The following is a 24,028-nucleotide window of genomic DNA, read 5'->3' as shown; positions in this document are numbered from 1 at the left end:
GTGAATACATTTTGAGTAAAAGTATGGAGGACAGGATACTCCATTTGCAGGGCCCATTACAAAATGAAAATGTGGAGTTTCCTGTTCCAAAAGGATTAATAATTGGAAGGAAGAAAGCATCAAGCCAAACATGGGGTCCTCCTGAATGCAGGTCCCTGTGCACCTGCACAGGTCCCATGCCCATGAAACCAGCCCTGAAAGTCTGAATAAATAAATGAATTGAGTTGAATAGCCTGGATCATCCTCCATAAGAAAAGCCACATATCTGTTGTATACTATACAATGAGTGGAGAAGAGTCAAATCACGCTTGTGAATATCAGGAAGTCAACCTTTGCTGTCTCTACAGGCGAAACTGACTAGAGGTCATCTCAATGGTGAGGGCATATTCCTTGTCATTGAGAGGGTGGGGACACAGCAGCTGGGGGGCTGCCAGCTCCCTAACAATCCAGATGCAGAGCCCCTTGCGTTCTTTTCATCTCCTTTCAGCAAGTCATCGCAGCAGCAGTAGTCATCGTGGTAATTTTCAGAGATTCCTGGGGTTGGGGAGACCTTAGAAGTCATTGCCAAGCAGTTCTCCAGCATCTGCTCAAACACCTCCAGCAACAGGGAACTTCATACCTCCCCAGGCAGCTCCTTCTGTTTTTGACGGCTCTGCGGATGGAGCTCTTCCTACTGTGGAGCCAAAACCTCCGTGCTCGTGACTTCCACGCACTGGCTCAGAGCCACACAGAGGAAGTGTAATATGGCTCCCATGCCCTTCAGGTGTTTAAAGGGCTCTGACGTTCACCTGAAAGCAGGAGTTGCCAACGAGCAGCACAGAGATGGGATATGGGCCGCAGATGTATTGTGTTTGGCCCAGGCGAAGTTAAATATTTGTTTTGGTTAATTGCCAACACTGAAAAATCTGGAGGGCTCATAAAATGGAGAATCCAAGCCTGTAAAACTTGGAAGCTCTGGCAATACCGAGCTCACGATCCCTCAGTCCTACTTGCCCCTAAGGATGCTGAAGAACAGATACTGGGTAGGCAACTGCCACTCTCCACCATGGCCTGTTGCTTTGGCTACTTGATATCTGTGCATACGCAGTTGACTTACCTTCAGAGTCCTTATATTGATGGGTATGCTAAGGTGCCCAGCCTCCCTACCCCAGGAGTCAACAGTGAGATGAAAACCCAAGTTTTTAAATTGGTTTCAGGTGTAGTTATTTAAAGAGCCTTTTTTGCCTTTTTTTTTTCCTTCCTGCTCAGAATGCAGAGGTGTTGGCTGGTGTTCCAGCAACTACCCTGTGACCATGAGGTAATCTTGAGGATGGAGGCCACATGTAGGAATGTTGAAACAAACAGATAGCAGGATCTTGGTTCAATAACGATTACAGAACTGCCATATCAGCTGTACCTACTTCTGAACTTCTTTTACCGAAAATAAATAAGTAAAAAAACCCAAACATATCTTGCTGAAGCCACTCTTATTTTAAGTAGTTGTTATTAGCAGCTAAACACAGTTCCTACCTGGTATATGATTTGTCATTGTCTTTTTTTTTTTTAATTAATTTTTTATTGTGGAAAACTCTCAATATATACCAACAAAGACTAATATCCACATGCAAAAGAATTAATTGGGGGCTTCCCTGGTGGCGCAGTGGTTGAGAGTCCGCCTGCCGATGCAGGGGACACGGGTTTGTGCCCCGGTCCGGGAAGATCCCACATGCCATGGAGCGGCTGGGCCCGTGAGCCATGGCCACTGAGCCTGCGCGTCCGGAGCCTATGCTCCGCAACGGGAGAGGCCACAACAGTGAGATGCCCGCGTACCACACACACACACAAAAGAATTAATTGGGCCCCCCTATGTAACATCATATCTAAAAATTAACCCAAAATAGATCATACACCTAAACTTAAGGCTAAAACTATAAAACTCTTAGGAGAAAACATAAAGTAAATCTTTATGAAGTTGGCTCAGGCAATGATTTCCTAGATATCACACAAAAAGCGTAAGCAATAGAAGAAAAAATAAATTGGAATTCATCAAAATTAAAAACTTTTGTGCTTCAAACAACACCCTCAAGAAAGTGGAAAGGCAACCCACAGAATGAGGGGAAATATTTGCAAATTCTTTTCCTGATAAGGGACTTGCCCTCAGAATATATAAAGAACTATTACAATTCAATTAAAAATATTTTTAAAAACACAATTTTAAAATGTGCAAAGCATGTGAATAGACATTTTCCCCAAAGAAGATATACAAATGACTAATAAGCACACGAAAAGATGCTCAACACCATTAGCCATCAGGGAAATGCAAATCAAAACCACAATAAGATACCACTTCACACCCACTAGGATGGCTAGAATCAAAAATAACAAGTGCTGGCAAGGATGTGGAGAAATTGGAACACTTGTGCATCGCTGGTGGGAAAGTAAAATGGTGCAGCTGCTGTGGAAAACAGTCTGGCAGTCCCTCAAGAAGTTAAACATAGAATTACCATATGATCCAGCAATTCTACTCCTAGGTATATATCCAAAAGAATTGACAGCAGAAACTTAGATATTTTTATACCAATATTCAAAGCAGCATTATTCACAATAGCCAAATGGTGAAAATAACCCAAGTGCCCATCAACAGATGAATGGGTAAACAAAATGTGATGTATACATACAATGGAATATTATTCAACAATTAAAAAATGAAGTACAGATACATGCTACAAACGGATGAATCTAGAAAAACCTCATGTGAAGTGAAAGAAGCCAATCATGAAAGACCACATACTGTATGATTCCATTTATATAAAATGTCTAGGATAGGCAAATCTATGGAGACAAAATGAAGATTACAGGTTTCCAGGAGCTGGGAAGAAGAGGAAAGGGGAGTGACAGTTAACGGTATGTGATTTCTTTGGGAGTTGATAAAAATGTTCTAAACTTAGACTGTGGTGATGATTACTCAACTCTGTAAACATACTAAAAATCATTGGATTGTACACTTAAAATGGGTGATTTTATGGTATGTGAATTATAATGTAAATTATAGCTGACTCTTGTTAACTGCATGGCCTTCAGCAACATACTGGATCTTTCTGGATCTCTGATGCTTCATCTGTGAAATGGGAATAATAACCCATCATTTATGTGAGTTGAAAGGATGGCACGAAGATAATTTATAAGGCACCTCGCTCAATGTCTGACATGGAATAGCCACTCAACAGCTGTAGTTCTCACCATGCCTGCCACATTTGTAAATACGAAATTGTGTTAGACCTTCGAGTGGCATCTTCTCAACCATAAAAGATTCAGCTCTTTTTGTTATTGTTGCTTTGATTTTAAGGAATGAACTCATTTTCCTTTCTAAGCGTACTACTTTTATATAATAATGATAATAACAATAATGAACATTTATTGAGTGCTTGCCCTGCAGCAGATACTGTACTAAGGGTTTTTAGTATCTCACTTCATCTTCTCAGCCTCATTGTGAGTTAGGTATTATCTTAGAGAGGAGAAAACTCAGGTTGAAGTCAATATACTCCCCCCAGGGACTTCCCTGGTAGAGCAGTGGTTAAGAATCCGCCTGCCAATGCAGGGGACATGGGTTCGATCCCTGGTCCGGGAAGATCCCACATGCCGTGGAGCAACTAGGCTCGTGCACCAAAACTACTGAGCCCGCATGCCACAACTACTGAAGCCTGTGCACCTAGAGCCCGTGCTCTGCCACAAGAGAAGCCACCGCAATGAGAAGCCCGCGCACCGCCACAAAGAGTAGCCCCTTCTCGCCGCAACTAGAGAAAGCCCGCACGCAGCAATTAAGACCCAACACAGCCAAGAATAAATAAATAAAATAAAATAAATAAATTTATAAAAAAGAAAAATTTACTCTCCCAAGGTCCCACAACAAGCAACAGCTGGGCTAGGATGCAAGGCCCACCAGGTTAGTTCCAGAGCCTTTCCTGTGCTGCTTCCCTGTCTGCTCTGAGCCCTGCCTCTAGCTGCCCAATTCCTCTCCTTCCTATAGAGCATCACTGCTCCCTGGACCCACCAAGGTCTGGGGGCATCTTCATCAGGCAGATGGCGTGTAAGAAGCTTCCCGGCTGAGGTAGCCATCACCAAGTTTTACACATTTCCTGCTGCCCTGCGTCATCTCTGCTGCCTGGGCTGCTTGGGGCCAGGGGAATCCTTCCCAACTTGACCCAACACCTCGATTGGAATTCTGATTCCTGCAGATGCCTGATTCCGGTTCACTCCTCTGGTACTGGCCCGTGGCTTTGCCCTAATAACAGGTCCCGAACTGCTTGCCTGGAATGTTGACCCTCCGCCCTCCCTAGACCACCCACGGCCTGACTTTTGTGACCTGTTTGTTGCCTGATTTCAGCTTGACCGCTGCAGTGGGCAGCTTCTGAAATGGCTCCCAAAGTTTCTGCCTCCTGGGACCCACCCAGTGCCTCCTAAGGAAAAGAGCACTGCAAACGTGATGCTCCTGAGATACAAAGGACTGATTCCTGCTCCGCTCACACGCACTCTCTCTCCTGCTTGCCCTCTCCGCCTCTCTCCCTTTGTCTCCCTCCCCCTCTTCCTCTCCCGCCCCCCTCCACCCACCCACTGTCTCCCATGTTATAAGCTGCCCTACGGAAAGGCCCTTATGGCAGGGAACTGAGGGGGGCTTCCAGACAGTAGCCGCTGAGGAACTGAGGTCCTTAGTCCAGTAGGCTGGAAAGAACTGAAGCCTGCCAGTGATCATTCACTAGGGAGCCTGGGTGCAGATCCTTCCCCAGTTGAGCCTGAGATGACTTTGGCCTTGGCCAACATCTTGGCTGAAGCCTGTGGGACACCCTGAGCCGGGTGACCCAGCTAAGCCTCACCGGATTCCCAACCCAAAGAAACCAAAAGGTCATGTGTGTCTTGAGTGGCTTCATTTCAGAGTAATTGTCACGGAGCAACGGATTACCAGCCCAACGACTGGCTACTGTCTTCCTGGGTGTGCCCTTCATCCGCACCTTAACATTCCAGCAGCAGATTAAAGGGCTCTACTACACACCCCTCAGAAAAGACTGAAGGGCTTTACACAAGACACACTGGAGCGTAGCCAAGGACCACCCTATGGCCAATCAGTGGGAAATGGGCTTTTTCTTTTAGGGGTGATTCTGCCAATGAGGGATCAAAAATTGGTTCTCGGGAGGTGGAATAATCTTACCTTTTGTATGTGTAAAGCACAGATATGTGTACAATACATAAGCAGACATACAATATATCTGCAGTATTAAAATTTCATGGGGTGGGGGAGGGGTGGTAATGGTAAAAAGGTTGAGAAAACACTGCTTCGGGATGACAAATCTGGCTGCCCTCTGCAGGCTGGGGTGCTGTAGGGAAGAACAAGCACGAGAAAGCGGGACAGAGATTAGGAAAGCCCTAGTAAGAAGCTTCTAGAAGCCTGTTTGGGACCTGCCCCTCCTGCGGGCACTTCTGGCACCCTGCACTTCCCCGTCCCGGAATTTAGCACACTGTTTTCATTTCCTTTTCACTGGTCAATGAATCTGTAGAGGGCATGGGCTGAGCCAGCCCAGGCCTGGCACAAAATAGGAGGTCAAAGAAAGACCTCTGTCCACAGCTGGTAGTGCCCTGGGCTGTCTCTCCCCAGGCTCAGGGGGCTCCGCGTCAGCACCAGCGGCCCTGCTGCTTTCCAGCCCCCGACGCTGGCCGGCCCTGCTGTGCTCTGCTCTGCCCTGGAATGCTGGGCTGGCTTTTATCGCCAGAACAGCTTGGGAAAGAGCTCTCCTCCTCACTGTCCTGCTCCCCGGCCTGGGATCACGCAGGGTTAGAGATGCTTCTTTACGTTTACAGAAGACCTTCTCCCTCAGGGAAGATCCAGGTGCTGTACCCAGAACCTCAGGCTCCGCGGCTGGGTCCTGCTCCTCAGGCCAGGCTCTCACCCTCTCCCCAGGGCCCCGTGGTCTGTGCTAGGCTCTTCCTTCCAAGCCCAGGTCACAGGACCTTCCTGAGCACAGCTAAAGCCCAGGTGTCCCCCAGCTTGCTGTCCCCATCCCTGGAGACGATCTCTCAGCCCCCAGGTAAAGGGATGAGTGCAAATCCATCCCAGGATGAGTCGGGGTCGCTGACCTCACTGACCCGGTGAATCTAACCATGAGGTCCCCACCCCCCAGTGACCACCACAATTCAAACATGTAAATTCTGGACAATTTCAAAGATCTCATTGCTTTATGGTAATGCTTCAGGAACGTGATCACTTCTAAGATAGATAAATAGGTAATCCAACAACCACATGACAACTCAAACCCACTGGACCTTGAGGTGAGATCAGGAAAAGCAAGATGTTAGAGGTGAGCTGAGCATCCACCTTGGTCCTGCCGTGAAGACTCAATCTGCTCTGACTCAGGTCAACATCTTGGCCCAACCCTCATGTGTTGCGTAGCCTTGGGGAAGTTTATTGACTTCTCTGTGCCTCAGTCTCCACATTTATAAAACAAGAATAATAGCAGTTCCTCCTCATAGGGCTGTTGAGAGGATGGAATGAAGTGATGCATGTATAACACTTTGAATGATGCCTAGTATACAGTAAGTACTCCATAAATGCTACCTCCATTTAATGGGTCCCCTCATAGTAAGCACTTTCACGCATGTTACAGTGAAAGGCCCAGAATGTGTGGTTCCTACCCCAAAGTTATGTTTCTCTCCTTTCGTCCTTGCTGGTAGAAGTGGCTTCCCATGTTAGCTTTTGGAAATGCGGACATTCATTTCCCCAGATTCCCTCCCAGCAAGAGACAGCCATGGGCCAGTTCTAGCCAATGAGATGAAAAGGGAAATCTGTGGGAGGTGTTTAAAAAATGTTTCCTCCTTGATAAGAGAGATGTCTGAATAGATTCCTCTCCTCTCATGCTTTGGATGTTCTGGTGTGAAGATGTGATGCTTGGCACTGAAGCAGCCATCTTGTCACCATGAGGGGAGAGGCACATGGAGAGCAGAGACTTGGACTCAATGCCTGACATCATTGATCCTACCGTGGAACCACCTACCTCCTGCCTTATCTTTGACTAAAACAGTTCAAAACCTTTCATTTTAAAGCTGTTATGTCTCACTTTCTGTTATTTACAACCAAAAGTTTCTTACCTGTCTTAAAAGTAGCTTAAGTAGTATCATAAGCTAAGGAATCCTTACAATGTAGCTCAATTCTGTGACAGAAGTATTGTTCATGTTTCATAGGTGAAGAAGCTAAAAGCAATGTTGCAGGAGTTTTGAAGCTAAATTACCTAACTTAATCCTCATAAAAACTCTGTGAGGCAGGCTTCCCTGGTAGGGCAGTGGTTAAGAATCAGCCTGCCAATGCAGGGGACATGGGTTCGAGCCCTGGTCCGGGAAGATCCCACATGCCACGGAGCAACTAAGCCCGTGCGCCACAACTACTGAGCCTCCGCCCTAGAGCCCGTGAGCCACAACTACTGAGCCTGTGTGCCACAACTACTGAAGTCCACGTGCCTAGAGCCCATGCACCACAACAAAGAGTAGCCCCTGCTCTCTGCAACTAGAGAAAGCCGGCGCACAGCAACGAAGACCCAGTGCAGCCAAAAATAAATTAATTAATTAATTAAAATTTAAAAAGTATTTAAAAAAAAACCTGTGAGGCAAGTCTTATCTCTATTGACATCTTCACAAGTTCAGAAGGTTAAAAAATGCCAATTTCATGCAACTAGTAAATGGAAGAGTCAAGACTTAAACCCAGGTCTCTCAAATGTAAATACAACATTCTTCCCAATGTTCTTTGGGGCTATTGCTCAGCACACAAATCTTTTCGGACATTGTATTCCACTGCCAGTGCTGAATAAGTAAAAATGCAGTAACACTGGGACTTCCCTGGTGGTCCAGGGGTTAAAACTCCACGCTCCCAGTGCAGGGGACTCCCCTTCGATCCCTGGTCAGGGAACTAGATCCCACATGCTGCAACTAAGAGTTCGCATGCTGCAACTAAAGATCCCACAACTAAGACCCGGCGCAGCCAAATAAATAAATAAATATTTTTTTAAAAAATTCAGTAACCCTAATTCAGGTCATGTCAACCTGAACATAATTATGTTCATTGCTTAGAAAGTGCATTTGCTAACTAAATATTAGCCATAATAAAAAAGAACGGTGGCCACAGCTGGATGAAATTCACAGTCCTAAGACCCACATGCCAATGTATATTTCTGTCTTTAGGCTCTTGGTGAATTTATATTCCCAATCCGCACTTCAATTGGTAATTGTCCAGCGTCTGTTCTTTTTAAATCTTTATTATTTTTTATTCTCTCCCAGATGTTGAGTTGAGCGGCAGTGATTTCAGGATTTCAGTGAGAGGTCCAGCTGCCGGGTTTGGGGAGTGTCCATGTTTTGTTTCTTTTCAGTCCTTCAACCTGAATTTATGATGAGGTTTTGATGAATAGTACCCTTCTCTCGGCCCTGCCCTCTTTGCATGTGTCTGAGTCTGCGATATCGTTGGTCTAATTATGCGGATGTGTCTCTTGTTGGAAAATTTATGTGATGACTGTTGCCAAGAACTAGGAACCAGAACCAGGGACTTGTGGTCTAAACATCCCTGATTCCACTCTTGGCAGTATATCCAAAGTGAAGTTGGGGAGACCAGGTAGCTTGTTAACTTAGGGCTTTAGCAGGTTGCGAGTTTGAGAAAGTGTCAGCCCTGCAGAGAACTGCAAACCTATGATGAGAATCAAGGATTTGGAAGGTCAGTCAAGATAGGAGCAAATATAGGAGCAAGATAGGTGCAAATATAGGAGTAAGATAGGTGGAGGGAGAGAAAAGGTGGGGTGCGAGGGTGGCTATATTTACTATATTTACATAGATAGGGCTTTATAGTTTGGGCCTTGGTCATCCAGACTGCTGGCACTGTCTAATAAACTTGGCTAAGTTCACTTACCTCTTGGCTTTTTTCCAACTCGATTTTAAGTTCTTTGAAGTCAAGAGCTATTCTAGTGATCTCCTGCTGTATAACAGACCACTCCAACATTCAGCGGCTTAAAATAAAGATAGTCATTTCTATGAGTCAGGAATTCAGGAAGTTCTCGGCTGCGTGGTTCTGGCCTTGGTCTCATGCAATTGCAATCAGACAGTGGCCAGAGCAGCTGGGGGCTGGCTGGGCCTCTCTCTTCAACTAGTCTCAGGGCCTCTCCATCTATGGGACGTTGGCCTTCCTCACAGCATGGCGGCCTCAGGACAGCTGTGCTGCTTATAGCTGAAAACTTCAGAAGTTTCAGAGTTTTCCACATGGGTGGCAGCTGTATTGCTTGTTACGACCTTTCTGCTCTCTCCAGAAGATCCCTCATTATCAGGACTCAATGAGAGAAGTCACTTTAACAAAATTCACTGTCCCGTTGGCCACACTGGGGGCTGGCATTTGCCTGTGTCTTCTAAATGTTGGGGGTACAGACTGGTATTCTTCTGGGTCCTGGTGAATGACCCCCTGGGGCTGTACCAACATGGGCTACCTGTGAAGTCTTGGGGGGAGGGTAACCCTCCAGTCCAGTGGATAGTGGCTCAGGCCACAGCTGATGGGGCTGCAACCAGGGACCCTCTGCCTGGGTGGGAACAGAGGTCAGGAGATACGGGGGCGGGGAGATGCTTTTGTATGTACTCGGGAGGTTTTAATTCTCTTCCGTACCAACCACTTCCAATCTCCTTGACTAACACCATCCTAGTCACCTCCACCTGAATGATAACAGCAGCCCCCTAACGGGACCTTCTGCCCCTGTTCCTGTGCCCTACAGCCCACACAGCAGCCAGAACGACCTAGTCGAAAGTAACATCAGCCTCCCCGGAACGCTTTTGTGACTCCCAGTCTACCGGAGTGAAAGCCTTTGGCCTTTAAGTCAGGGGTCCCCAAGCCGGCACCGGTCCGTGGCCTGTTAGGAAGCAGGGCGCCCAGCAGGGGGCGAGCGAGCGAAGCTTCATCTGCACTTACAGCCGCTCCCCGTCACTCGCACGACCGCCTGAGCTCCCCTCCTGTCAGCATTATGGGGAGTTGTACAATTATTTCGTTATATATTACAATGTAATGATCATAGAAATAAACTGCACAATAAATGTAATGCGGTTGAATCATCCCGAAACCATTCCCCTCACCTTCTGTGGAAGAATTGTCTTCCACGAAACCGGTTCCTGGTGGCAAAAAGGTTGGGGACCGCTGCTTTAAGTGGCCTATAAGCCCTGCTTGGTCTGACCTCCCCTGTCTCTATATATGCATCATAATTGGCTTTGTTAAGGGCTCCTTCTCTCTCCCCTCCCCCACCAGACCGTAAACTCCGAGAGGGCAGGGATTTTTGCTTGTTTTGTAAACTGCCTTCGCCACTGTTGCCAGGCAGACGCCCAAGCTCAGTGCTGCCAGAGCTTCTGATTTTTCAAGAGAAATGACATACCTGGATTTTTATGTCAAATCTGATGTTTAAGTATTGGCATGTAATAAAATGTTTCAACAACACTGTGCTGGCCAAGTAAATTAGAGCCCTGGATCTCTAATTTATGGTCTCTGGCCTTGTGCAGCGAGGCAGTGGCCAGGTTGGGAAAACATGCTCAGAAAGGACAAGGCACTGAGAAGGTGGGATGGAGAAGGGGTTGGTGGGGATGACAAACAGCCTCAAGAGGCCCCTGGTTGACATGCTCGGCGATGGCCACTAGGGGGGGCTCCCCACTACCTCCCCTCAGATCACACCTGGCCGGTCTCCACCGCCACAGAGGAAACTGTTGATGGAACCCTAACCAGAAAACACTGGCTGGAGGTCCCCAAAGGGAGGCGCAACTGGTGTAACAAGCAAAGTATTCCATGGCTCTGGGGTCCATGTGGCCAGGTCTGTTCCATCCTCTGTTGGGACTTCTCTCGGGCCCTCCCTGTACTGGAATTTTTCTGGCTCTTCTAGTTGGATTCCTGCCTCTCCAACCCTAGGCGCCCAGATGCACCTGGACAGTGTCCACCTGCAAAACCAGGCAGGGGCAGGGTGAGGCCGGGTAGGGAAGGGACAGGAAGGTCCAAGCTGGGATTGGCCACAAGCTTCAGTGAACACACTGGGGGGACTCAACGGCCACTTCATGAACCGACATCAGGGGGCAGGCCGCTTGTCAGGACTCAGGAACCTGGCCCAATGTCCTTCTGTCTCGTAATTACCAACAACCTCACAAGGGACACGGTATCTCCACTTTTGTGGACAAGGACAAGTGACCAGTGAAGTGACAAACCCAAGACCGCACAGCTGTGAGTAGTGGGATTTGATTCAAACCTGGGGCTGCCGGATGCCAGAGCCCAGGTTCTGTCCACCCCACAGCTCTGCCCAGGAGGAGGGCATGAGAGACTCATAAAGGACTCAGACTCCTAGGACTGGAGGGAATTTTAAAGTCTCTGACCTCATCACCCCACTGGACTTGGGATTTTTTTTTAATATTCTAAGTCAGAAAATAAATTTATTTTATTTAAATGCTGTTTGTTATAAACATGATAGTTTGGAGAACATTTATCCAAAAAAATAATAAGGCAAATTCTATATGCTTCCAGTGGTGTTGGGAAAGTTGGACAGCCTCATGTAAATCAATGAAGTTAGAACACACCCTCACACCATATTAAAAAAAACTCAAAATGGCTTAAAGATTTCAATATAAGACATGACACCATAAAACTCCTAGATCAGAACATAGGCAAAACATTCTCTGACATAAATCATACTAATGTTTTCTTAAGTCAGTCTCCCAAAGCAATAGAAATAAAAGCAAAAATAAACAAATGGTACCTAATTAAACTTGCAAGCTTTTGTACAGCAAAGGAAACAATAAACAAAATGAAAAGACAACCTACAGACTGGGAGAAAGTATTTGCAAATGATGTGACCAACAAAGGCTTAATTTCCAGAATATACAAACAGCTCCTACAATTCAATAACAACAACAAAAAACAAAATCCAATTGAAAAATGGGCAGAAGACCTAAATAGACATTTCTCCAGAGAAGTCATACAGATGGCCAATGGGCACATGGAAAGATGCTCAACATCACTAATTATTAGAGAAATGTAAATCAAAACTACAATGAGGTACCACCTCACACCATTCAGAATGCCATCATTAAAAAGTCTACAAATAACAAATGCTGGAGAGGGTGTGGAGAAAAGGGAACCCTCCTACACTGTTGGTGGGAATGTAAGTTGGGGCAGCCACTACGGAAAACATATGGAGGTTCCTTAAAAAACTAAAAATAGAGTTACCATATGATCCAGCAATCCCACTCCTGGGCATATATCTGGACAAAACTATAGTTCAAAAAGATACATGCACCCCTATGTTCATAGCAGCACTATTCACAATGGCCACGACATGGAAGCAACCTAAATGCCCATCGACAGATGCATGGATAAAGATGATGTGGTACATACATACAATGGAATACTACTCAGCCATAAAAAAGAATGGAATCATGCCATTTGCAGCAACATGGATAGACTTAGAAATTATCATACTAAGTGAAGTAAGTCAGAAAGAGAAAGACAAATACCATATGATATCACTTATATGTGGAATCTAAAATATTACACAAATAAACCTATCTATGCAACTGAAACAGACTCACAGACATAGGGAACAGATTGTGGTTGCCAAGGGGGAGTGCATGGGGGAGGGATGGATTGGGAGTTGGGGATTAGCTGATGCAAACTACTATATATAGAATGAATAAACAACAAAGTCCTACTGTATAGCACAAGGAACTATATTCAATGTCCTGTGATAAACCATAATGGAAAAGAATATGAAAAAGAATGTATAGGGACTTCCCTGGTGGTCCAGTGGTTAAGACAACACACTTCCAACGCAGGGGGCATGGGTTCGATCCCTGGTCAGGGAACAAAGATCCCACATGCAGCTAGGCCAAAAAAAAAAAAAAAGGTAGTATATATATGTATAGCTGAATCACTTTGCTGTGCAGCAGAAATTAACACAACAGTGTAAATCAGCTATACTTCAGGTAAAACAAAAATTCTATATGCTTCCTGCATAATTTATAATGAGATCAATCCCCATTTATTATATGTAAATATGTAGATAAGGTTCAAGCTTCTTTTTTAAAATTTTATCGTTTGAGGCCTATCTTTATTGCTTCTAACTAGTGGTCACTAGTGAAAGGTCCTGTGAATAAATCCAGCAAGATGTCCCTCCCCACGTGTCTCTAACCAGCTGGGATCAAAACTTTGTCTCCCTGTAAGCTAGGACCCCAGCCTCTGTACCACTTCATCCTCTTTGCCTGAGGAGGTCTGCTCTGTGTTTGACCAAAGCCCTCAGGGCCCTCCTATCTTCCTGAACAGCACCTCTTTCATTTAAAAGGACCCTGTGTAGGGAAAACACCCCACCCTGGGATTTGAATCAGGATCGCTGGGAGCCCCAGGAGCTGAGCAGGAAAACGCGGGGTGTCCGGCGCCAGCATCTCTCACTCACCTGGTAAGCCCCAAGAAGGTCAAGGTCAAAGAAAGGTCATCAGGGGAGTTCCCTGGTGGCCTAGTGGTTAGGATTCCGGGCTTTCACTGCCATGGCCAGGGTTCAATCCCTGGTAGGGGAACTGAGATCCCATAAGTCGTGGGGCGCTGCCAGAAAAAAAAAAAAAAAAAAGGAAGGTCATCTTCAGGCCTCTCACCTTTGGGGGGTTTAGAACAAGCTTCTTCCCTGGCAAGGTTCTCAGTCTTTGCTCTGAGGAAGAGCTAATGCCTAACACTGGTCTGGCTTCCTTCTCGCCAGCTGCAGACCGTCAGGCCTCTGCCCCGGAGCTCCCTGGCTCCTCTGGTCAGCTCTTGTCTGCTTGGCCAAAGGAGACGTCACTTGCTGGTGTCACTGGAGTCAGAGCAGTTACAGGCCCGCGCAGATGCAGATGCCCGCAGGGCGGCGGGGGCATGGGAGTGGGGAGCAGGCCGGATGGGATCAAAGCTGATGGAGACAGAGACTGTCCGTCCCACTTGCCTCGCTTGCACACTTTCACTCAACTTGCTGAATTACGGGAGTTCAGTTGATAAACCCTCCTCCCAGAAAGGCTCCCAAGAGCAAGCTCTCGCTGTGAACGCACTAATCAGATCTCGCGAGAAGCTGTTCCCACACCTTTCCCTTAAACGCCATCATCCCGTGTCGAATTTACTGATTACGCAATAAGAAGATGTCTTCGTTAATTTCACAAGCCAAGCCCGTTAGCCTGCTTCTAGAGCTCATGCTTCCTTGTGAAATCATGAATAGTATCAGTTCCCGTTAATAAATGGACCGCATAAGGAAAATCAAGAATAATTACTGTGTTATTAACATTCGGTGATTAACATTTCAAAAGCAATTTAAATAAATACAGTGCAAGTCTGAGAGGGGGCCCCAAGGTAGGGATCTGTATGGAGCGAAACCACACTCATTGGAACCTGGGAAATTTTAAAGTCCTATTTTTCAGGGTAGCTGTTGCCGAGGTGTGCACCAGGGAATCTGTCCAAGAATCACAGGCTGTGGGGAATGAATGGGTCCAGGGTTGCCCCCACAAGTGTCTCTTCTCCAAAGGCAACAGGAGCCTGGAGACTGTCCTTCCCCCTGTACATCCCTCTCCTCTAGTGTCCTTAGTGAGAGGGAGATGGGAACAGAGGGCAACATCCATTGCAGCAGGTGCAGACCCGCAGGTGGGTGTATGAATTCTGCAGGCAGGAAGCCTCATTTCTTAACTTGCTCTGTTCCAAATTCCTGTGCCACTGTGATAGGCTTAATAATAGCCCCCTTCCCCCCAAAGATATCCACACCCTGATCCCTGGTGCTTGTGAATACATTGCCTTGTTTGGGGGGGGAAAAAAAAGAAGACTTTTTGTTTGTTTTTTGTTTTTTGTTTGGCTGAGCCTCGTGGCTTGTGAGATCTTCATTCCCTGACCAGGGGTCAAGTCTCCGCAGTGAAAGCACTGAGTCCTAACCACTGGACGGCCAGGGAATTCCCAAAAGGCTTTGTAGATGTGATGAAATTCAAGATATTTTTTAAATTGAAGTAGAGTTGATTTACAATGTTGTGTTCATTTCTGGTGTACAGTAAAGTGATTCAGTTATACATATACATAGATTCTTTTCCATTGTGTTTTATTATAGGATATGGAATCTAGTTCCCTGTGCTATACGGCAGGACCTTCTTGTTTAGCCTAAATTCAGGATCTTGAGATGGGGAGATTATCCTGGATTATCCAGGTGGGCCCTAAATGCCATCACATGCATCCTTATAAAAGGAGGGGCAGAGGGAGCATTTGCTACACACAGAAGAGGAAGAGGCAATGTAACCAGAGGGGCAGAGATTGGAGTGATGTGGCCAAAAGCCAGGGAATGTCCACAGCCACCAGAGACGGTGGGAGAGGCAAGGAACAGATTCTCCCCTGCAGCCTTTGGAGGCCGTGAAACTGGACCAGGCCAGGGAGACTGATTTCAAACTTCTGGCCTCCACTACTGTGAGAGAAAAAAATGTATGTTCTTGTAAGCCACCGAGCTTGTAGTAGTTTGTTACAGCAGCCATGGGAGATTAGTAGAGTCACCTTCATGACTTTTGCCAAGTCTGCACACCAATAGTGTAATTGTTTACTAACATTTGTCTTCAAATAAATTCTGAGCTAATAATATAGCTTTCTACTTTCACCTCGTGCTAGAAAAAAAATTCATGAAATCCTAAGTTTGATACTCATAAAATTTTCAGTTTAACATCATTTTAAATGCTCATCCCATGCCCCCTACAATTATCTGTTAAATCACCAGACCACCAGTAGAAGTGCCTCTCACTTATGAAACACTGACCCAGTTCTGCACAGCTTAGGGAGGATTCACGGTGCAGCTGGGCTTTCAAAACTGCTCCGTTAAATTCAAATTCCACTTGAAAATAATCAGAAAAAAGAAAGAATCAGCCCCTTTAAAAATAGAAGCCATTTCTCCAGCAAATTTTCGCAGAGTCAGGTTTTAAAATGCAGAATTTAGCAGAATCTTAAATCATCCTTGGTAGAGTTACTAACATATAGATAAGGACCTTTAAAGGAGAGAGCCATAGAGTGTGCCAGCAGGAGGCTGGATCTGATGGCAGCATCTAGCTACCAGGAATCTTGTTTCTCCAGCTCGAACCGGAATTGCCGGTCTCCATGTGTTTCTCTCTCTTCTCTGCCTCGGGACAGAGGGATACGTAGTGAACCAGGAATTGCTGCGCAAGGGAAGGGGCAAGGATTTTTAACGCTGAGGCATGGTAAGGTGGTAGAATTGATAAGGTCCCCAACTGGAGAAGAATATGTCGATTATGGAAGTTTCCCATGACTCAAGCAGGGGAACAGACAGAGCAGGACAATTTCATCACCAAAGTTGGAACTGCCCACATGGGCGTATCTGGGGAGGTCTCCAACTCCAGAAAGAGAGTCGGGCTAATCTAGCTCATGCCTGGGAGTAGATATGGATGGAGAAGCAGTGGGTACTGACAGTTAAATTCTAAACCGGGCCAGTCCTGGATTTGCACCTATATTTCCCCAGTTTTTTTAAAGCATTGTTTCATCACAAGTTGTCATGGCGAGGAGGAAGCAATTCAAATGTGTTTGATGGAAAAGCTGATAAGTGGATAGATTCTCTCTTTTAGTTTATATGCTACTGTTGGGAAAAGTAATCTGAAAATAAAATTCTCCTTTTTAATTCTAAAAGGTCTGTAGTTTAGATCACAAGCCTATCATCCAGGGTTCCACCAGCCAAGGCCTCTGACTTCACCTAAGGGAGCAGTCACATGTTTCCTCCTTTACGGCCATATCTCAGCACTAATCTGGCCCATCTTCTGATCATTAGCATCACCCCAAGGCTCCAGGAGGAACACTCTCCTTCCTGATTCAGTCAAATACTGCCTTGGAGCTATGGAAGACCACTGTGATTTTTACCTTCCTGGCATTATCCCTCCTTTTTCTGGCACCAGCATCCAGCACCTCCTCTTGGGAAGACTTCTTTGAAATTGCTGGATGGAGCTGAGCCCGCCCCCTTAGTTTCTAGGGGTGGCCATATATTACAGATTAAGCCAACCAGCGAGTCCCATCTGCTTGCCCCCAGCGAATGTTCAAGGCAGGGGTCAAAGAGAGTCAGGGTCAGAAGTTCTATTTCAAATACTTGGAGAATCTCCATACCTAGGCTGAACCTGAGAGTCAGTAAGACTGGAGATGCTGGCTGCCATGATGAGAATAAAGAATAAAGTTGACAGAGTTACATCAAATCAAAAGAAAGCAGAGTTAAGATACAGAGAGGTCAGGACGCTGTTTGAGACCCTGGATCCAGCCGTGCCTGAAGCTTCATATCCCTGCATCCTTCATTTATAGAAATCAATACCACACATTCTTCTTTTGTTGTTGTTGGATTTTCTGTTATTTACAATTAAAAGTGTCCTGATAAATTGAGACTGGGGCACAAGCTATACCTTTGTAGGAATAGTGCATGTACCTCTCCTAGAGAGGCACATTGCAAAAAGGCATACCTGCCTGCTCAGGCTGGGGCATGGCCAGCCTATCAGGGTTCAGCCTGGATTGCAAACCCCACTTGTCCCATATGCCTGGTGTCCTTGTGCAGGGATTAAGTTGCACAATATACTCGATAGTCCCATGACTCAGAAAGGATTTTTCTCCTTATTGTAGCCAGCCTCCAAGAGGGCCTCCGGTGAGGCTCCCCTCCTGGTATTCACGCCCTTGTATAATCCCTCCCAGCCCCACGTAGGGCTGTGTAACCAATAAGATAGTGTAGAAATAAGATGAATAACTTCTGAAGCTAGGTCACAAATATTACTGCGGCTCTCTCTTACTGGCTCTTGGATCACTCTCTCTGGGGGAAGCCAGCTGCCACGTCATGAAGACACTCAAGCAGCCCTTTGGAGAGGCTCCATGTGTTGAGAACGGAGGCCTCCTGCCAACGGCCACCACCCGCTCGTCAACCACATGAGTGAGTCATCTTGGAAGTTAGTCCTCCAGCCTCAGTCAGGCCTTCAGATGATGCAGCCCCTGCTAGTAGCTTTTTTTTTTTTGCCACACCACACAGCTTGTGGGATCTCAGCTCCCCGACCAGGGATTGAACTTAGGTCCACGGCAGTGAAAGCCCAAGTCTTAACCACTGGACCATCAGGGAATTTCCTCTGCTAGTATCTTGACTGCAGCCTCATGAGCGACCCCAAGCTAGAAGCACCCAGCTCAGCTGCTTCCGAATTCCTGACCCACAGAAACTGTGAGGTAATAGATATTTATCATTGTTTTTTGGGTTTTTTTGGATTTTTTTTTATGGTACACGGGCCTCTCACTGTTGTGGCCTCTCCCGTTGTGGAGCACAGGCTCCAGACGCGCAGGCTCAGCGGTCATGGCTCACGGGCCCAACCACTCCGCGGTATGTGGGATCTTCCCGGACCAGGGCACGAACCCGCATCCCCTGCATCGGCAGGCGGACTCCCAACCACTGCGCCACCAGGGAAGCCCCTATCATTGTTTTAAGATGCTACGTTTTGCAGGAATTTGTCCAGAACAATAGGTAACTAGTGCACACTTCCTTATCAGTCTTCTCTTCTCCAATCCATCTCTTCTTCCTGGCTAAATTCCCTGGTTTCTTCACCAGGTTACCCACCACTGCTCCATGCAGCCCTTCAGTCTCATCCTCTTTCTTCAGCTGCGGTTTTCTCTCTACGGATCCCCCTTCGATGCAGCCCCCATGCCCCCCCTCCTCGCCCTCCATCCATCTCTGCCCTCCTCCTCCACCTGAAGAAATGGTTCTTTCTGCTTCCTACATCCCCACTCGTTTTCCTCTTGACAAACATCCTGGCAGCGGTTACGGTTGACAACCCTTGCTCTAAGAAAGTAGATGTCTTCATATATCCCAAGAGACCAGGAAACCTGGGGTTTTGTTTTGAGGCTGCTCTCCCCTCCCTCATTGCCCCATCTTCCCAAAGCACAGAGGGCAAAAATCTCCCACATCCCCTTCCTGTGGAGAAGTCCAGGCAGCCTGAAAAGCCCTGTGAATTCTAATTTTTCACAGGGCTTTTACAGTGGCAGAAGGGGCTAGGGAGCAGTATGCCGTGATCGCCATGGCAACACGCTCCCTGGCGGGTCCTGGGCTGCACTCCCAGGCAGGGGAAGCAGCTCCCAAATGTGTCTGTCACTGTGGGCATCAGAAGGCGAGCTGCCCGGGGAAAACAGAAGGGGCGGAGGCAGCAAGGCTTAGTGGGTATCCCATCTCAAGAGGCATAGAGCCAGGTGACAAAGCCAGCGAGTGCGGCACTCGGTGAACAGGTAAGCTTGACCCAGGCCCTAACCGGAGCCCCACGTAGCCAGGTCTCTGTCCTCCCTGTGCTGTCTTCACTCCCTGATGATGTGGTCAGTGCTGGGATGCAGGTGACTCCTGCATCTGCAAATAAAGGTCAGCAAAGCCCATCATTCACTGTGCCAGTGGTTCCCAAACTTAGCCGCCCATTGGCATCCCCTGGAGATCTTTACAAAATGCTGATGCCCGGTTCCCAGATACTGGCTTAAAGGGTATGGAGTGCAGCCTGGCCATCAGGATGGGTTAGATCTCCAGGTGAATCTAATATACAGCAGAGGGTGGGAAGCCTTGCACTAAGCCCAGGGTCTCAGCCAGGTTTGTGCATGAGAACCACCAGGGAACTTAAGCATGCACACACCCCAGACCTCAATGATGAAAGTCTCCATAGTTAATCCCAGGTATCGGAATTTGTCACAAGTTCCCAGTGATTCCAGAGAACTGTTGGCATTTCATATCATGAATCCAGCATAACATCAGGCAAAACTTTGTAGAGTGGGGGGTCAACAAGGAATGTGGGAGAAACGGGATGGATTGGAGACTTCTGTGGGCCTCACATTGCCTCTTGGGGGTAGGTCTGGCTGGGGGATGTGGCACTGCAACTGTGAAGTTAAGATTGCTATTTGTATAGACCAAAGATGATCTGGCATTGTTGTTTCTGTGTAGTTCAATCTAATACCAACTCACTAGGAGACAACTGCTTCCAGAGGCTTGGAATCAAAACTGTCCCTTTTTTCAAACCCTCCTACACTGTTGGTGGGAATGTAAATTGGTGTAGCTACTATGGAAAACAGTGTGGACGTTCCTCAAGAAACTAAAAAGAGTTACCATATGATCCAGCAATCCCACTTCTGGGTGTATACTCGGAAAAGACAAAAACTCTAATCTGAAAAGATACATGCACCACAATATTCACAGCAGCACTATTGACAGTAGCCAAGACATGGAAGCAACCATTCATCAACGGATGAATGGATAAGAAGATGTGGTATACATATGCAATGGAATACTACTCAGCCACAAAAAGAATGAAATATTGCCATTTTGCAACAACATGGATGGACCTAGAGATTATCATACTAAGTGAAGTAAGTTAAACAGAAAAAGACAAATACCATATGATATCACTTATCTGTGGAATCTAAAAAGATAATGCCAGTGAACTTATTTACAAAACAGAAACAGACTCTCAGACATAGAAAACAAACTTATGGTTACCAAAGGGGAAAGGGGAGAGGGAGGGAATAATCAGGAACATGGGATTAACAGATACACACTACTGGAGCTTCCCTGGTGGCGCAGTGGTTGAGAGTCCGCCTGCCGATGCAGGGGACGCGGGTTCGTGCCCCAGTCCGGGAAGATCCCACATGCCGCGGAGCGGCTGGGCCCGTGAGCCATAGCCGCTGAGCCTGCGCGTCCGGAGCCTGTGCTCCGCAACGGGAGAGGCCACAACAGTGAGAGGCCCGCGTACCACAGAAAAAAAAAAAACAGATACACACTACTATATAAAACATAAACAACAAAGATTTACCGTATAGCACAGGGAACTATATTCGATATCTTCTAATAACCTATAATGGAAAAGAATCTGAAAATTTGAATCACCTGAAACATTGTAAATCAACTATACTTCAGTTTAAAGAAAAACCCTGTCCCTTTTACTTGCAAACACTTGAAATAACTTGAGATAGTTTAAGCACTGTGGATGAAGGTTGCCATAGATTGAACGTGCCCTCCCAAAATTCATATGTTGAAACCTACCCCTAGTGTGATGGTGTTAGGAGGTGGGGCCTTTGGGAGGTGAGTAGGTCATGAGGATGGAGCCCTCATGAATGGGATTAATGCACTTACCAGAAAGACCCCACAGAGGTGCCTTGTCCCTTCTGCCCTGTGAGGACACAGTGAGAAGACAGCCGTCTATGAACAAAGAAGCGGGTCCCTCACCAGACACTGCATCTGCTGACGCCTTGATCTTGGACCTTGGCCTCCAGCACTGCGAGAAATACATTTCTGATTATAAGCCACCCAGTCTAGGGTATTCCGTTATAGCAGCCGAAATGGGCTCAGGTAAAGATCATTCCGGAAAGTAGTACACAGTGCCTTGACTTTGGAAATGGAAGGGCTCAGGGTCATTGTCACTCTTACAAAACTTCATATTGGAGAGTGTTTTATAGTTCAGCAGCCACCTTTCAATGCATTTCCTACTTTGGTTTTTCCAACGGGACTGTAGGATAAGGCAGACGCCTTTTTTCCTGCAGGATAAGGCAGACACAGATGAGGAAACTGAGGCTCTGGCTAGAAGAGCAGAGCCTGGGCTACCATCCCCATCACTTGCTTTTCAAGCTTAGTTCAGGATCTGCTTACTCAGCTCTGCCCCCCCCCCCCACCGCTGTCTGTGCTGCCCTGTGTGTTAATGAACAACCCTCACCAACGTCTTAGAAACACCTCTGGGCTAAGGCACTCTTTATTTTCTTGAGCCTTTTTTAGTGATTCTCCCAGATCCCTCTCCCCGCCAGTGTCAGCTGTCACCTGGCACTTCCTCCCGCTGCCGAGATACTTGTCCCATATACTATGGACTGAAAAACTAGCGAAGGAAAATTAGTTTGTTAGAATTGTTTGGAAACGGTGTGAATACGCACTCACTGAGATTCTGAAGGACTTTCCTAAGAGTTAGGTATATGGAAGAGGCTCGGGGACTGTACCTCCTTTTTTATTATGGAACTTTTCAAACTTATAAAAAAGGAGAGACTAGAATAATGACACCCCACCCCCACCCCCGCTGAAGCAGCCCGCCTTCTACAATTAACATGGTACATGCATTTCTTGCCTTGTTTGTTCAAAATTCCATTTTGCTCAGTTCTTGTTGAATTCTGGATTCCTGAAGTATCTGGATATTCCTGTACCATTCTTATCACTTTGAATACCCACAGAGGACCCCTGTCATGCACCCTTTCATTTCTTAGCTGTCACTCAAGATGCTGGTATGGGCAGGTCTGAAGGGCAGTTTGCTACAAGGTTCTCAGGAAGCAGCTTGAGTCCTGCCCCATCTCCAGGCTGCACCCAGGGTCCTCACGCTTCTCAGGCTCTGACCTCCAGGTGACCACAGGAGAGCATTTGCCTGACTGGGAAATCCTGCTGGGGAAGTCAGGAGGAATGTACACCTGTGTTCTGTTTCCTCCCCAAGGTTGTTCTGGAAGGAATTTTTATTATTCTAGAGAGTAAATAAGTATGAATTCCACCTGCTTATGACACCAAGCCTAGAAGTTTCCACACACCACTCTCTGCCTTCTCAAATCCCAAATTTGGGTAAAGTCTCTTCCAGTCTGAACCCAGCCCAGGGCACACTTGCTAGAGATGGACTCTTGACCGAAAACATTCACCAGATGGCCTCCTGTGAGCCAATCCTTCCCATGATTTTCTGAAACAGGTATCACCACCCACCCCATTTCCCACTCCCGCCGTCTGCAGATGAGGAAATGGAGTTTCTGGGAGGTGAAGTCACTTGTCCCAGCCGTGCAATTAGTAAGCAAAAAAGTTGGGACTCGGATGAGCCTAATAATTATAGTCATTGAAGAGACTGTTCCTTTTCTGTTGTGATTAATTCCGAATTTATTTTTAGTCTTCAAAAGAATGGAGACTCGTGGTGGGGTTTTGTTCTGAGCCAGAAACGTGCTATTCCTGACAGTTTTCCCAGGCCAGCCCCCTTTCCCACGAGGAAACCAACAACCAGCAGCGAGGTGCATTTTTTCAAAGCTCAAGATTCCCCAGGGATTTGTGTCCGCCTAAGCGACTTTGGAGAACTATTTTCACACCTTGATAAGAGCGGCAGCACCTCCAAATGAAAACCCCAGCCTCAGCCACGCTGCTAGGGAAAAGGAATTAGGGTCTAGCTTATCTTTGGGGTAAGAGAAGCAGGCTGGATGGTAATCAAAAGCCTATCGTGCGTGTGTGTGTGTGTGTGTGTGTGTGTGTGTGTGTGTGTGTGTGTGTCTGTGTACTTCAAAGGCAGCAGAGACCAGGAGGGGCAGCAGTTCTCAGAAACCTCTCAAATTTCTTTTCTAAGCTTCCAGAGAGCCCAGCCCACGTTGGGTGGATTTTTCCAGGCTTCACATATGTTAATAGCCTCCATCGCGTTAGAGGTGGGTCTTGGCCCTGGAGGCTTGCTGTCTCTTTAATGTGGCTTTGCCTCTCTCTGCTGGGCTCCTCCGTGCATATTTTGTTGTTATTTACTCCCAAAGGGGAATATCACTTCCTTACTTCCAGCTGCCGCCAGGGTCCTGTGGGAATGGGGCAGACACTCCCTTGCCACCCACCTGCCAAGGACCGCTATAAAGATGGACTTCTTCTATTTCTAAATGTTATTTTTGGTCCCACAACTTACGATTTCTCTGTGGCCTTTCTTTTCCTCTCTCCTCCCCTTTCTCTTTTCTTCTCTTCATGCTTCTTTTGCAAATGAATTTCACCAGGGAAGCGGGGTCTGGCCAGAGTCTGCTCTGCCTTCAGAGCCTGGTGGGTGGGTGCATGTGGGTGGTGGACGGAGTGAGGGAAAGCAGGGCTGTCTTTTCTCTTCCGTCCTCCCTCCCTGGTCTCTCTCCCCCTCCCCTTCTCGCTTCTATCCCATCCCTTTTCTCTTATTCTATAGCCTCCGTCTCTCCCATTCCCCACAATGGCTTCCTCTCCTCGTTTATCTATGACGTCTCTGCCTTCCATTTTCTGCCTGC

At 46.8% G+C, this 24,028-nt stretch overlaps 1 long non-coding RNA gene across 1 annotated transcript in view; it reads right to left on the bottom strand.

Annotated features, from left to right (window-relative positions):
- The window catches only part of LOC132594295 (uncharacterized), a 28,018-nt gene extending 4,240 nt beyond the window's left edge, over positions 1-23,778 (bottom strand). Inside the window, exons 1-3 of the long non-coding RNA XR_009560477.1 lie at positions 23,689-23,778; positions 21,159-21,300; positions 13,458-13,603 (exon numbers count right to left, since the gene is read on the bottom strand). This is a non-coding gene — a long non-coding RNA (uncharacterized lncRNA). The remainder of the gene's footprint in view (positions 1-13,457; positions 13,604-21,158; positions 21,301-23,688) is intronic.
- Between the last annotated feature and the right edge of the window lie 250 nt (positions 23,779-24,028).

Source organism: Globicephala melas, chromosome 20, assembly GCF_963455315.2.
Source record: "Globicephala melas chromosome 20, mGloMel1.2, whole genome shotgun sequence".
NCBI lineage: Eukaryota > Metazoa > Chordata > Mammalia > Artiodactyla > Delphinidae > Globicephala > Globicephala melas.
The sequence above is the reverse complement of the archived record's forward strand: the minus strand, read 5'-3'. Positions and strand labels throughout refer to the sequence as shown.